This window comes from Penaeus monodon, chromosome 21, assembly GCF_015228065.2.
Source record: "Penaeus monodon isolate SGIC_2016 chromosome 21, NSTDA_Pmon_1, whole genome shotgun sequence".
Taxonomy (NCBI): Eukaryota; Metazoa; Arthropoda; class Malacostraca; order Decapoda; family Penaeidae; genus Penaeus; species Penaeus monodon.
Genome location: NC_051406.1, coordinates 36,436,832 through 36,437,615, shown reverse-complemented (window position 1 = coordinate 36,437,615; position 784 = coordinate 36,436,832).

Genomic DNA, 784 nt, shown 5'->3' with positions numbered 1-784 from the left:
CTTGACTTGCATACGGATGGACTTCGAGTGATCAAAAGCGGATGTACCTGCAGTTGTGTTTGGCATTATTTATGGCAACCTAGTGTGAAAAAATGGGAGGAATACAGGAATGGAATTACTGATAGTCTAACCGGCATTTTTTTTTGGGGGGGAGGGGGGAGACAGGATGAAATACTATCGATAAAGTGATTCCTGCAGAATAGAATACATTTATGCAATGATCGAATATAATTTACCTGCTCGAGAAGGTGATAGAACTTCAACACCCTTTGATTATAATCCGATTAACAGAGATTAGTCATGTTTGACTTTGAATGAACAGCACAGCCGGCATTGGCTGTGCATGGAATATTGTGACAAATTTGCAAATGCTCCATATTCATTGCAAAATTATAACCTGTTTATTTCCTCTTTGCAGGTGTTTTTCGCAGTTGCCGTTCATCAAGGTAGGTGACAACAGCTTTGGTGAAAACATCTTCCTTTTTCGTTCATTTCCTCTTATTTCCTGGTGTTTATACATCTACATTAGTTTGTTTGTTAGACTGAGGCTAGGAAGGACGGAACAGGTGCCGGTTAGCTTTTAAATGGGCGTGGGCGAGGAGGCTCATAGACATGTTTACCGCAGGAGGGTGTGAAAAAAACAACGATAAAGGGGTGGGAGACATAACAGTAAATTTATAGTATCATAAGAATAAGAAAAGGGGGAGAAATACAAAGGAGAAAAAAAAGGTTCTTATAAGCGTGTGAAAAAAAAAATCCTATTGCTGGAGCGAAACTACAGATT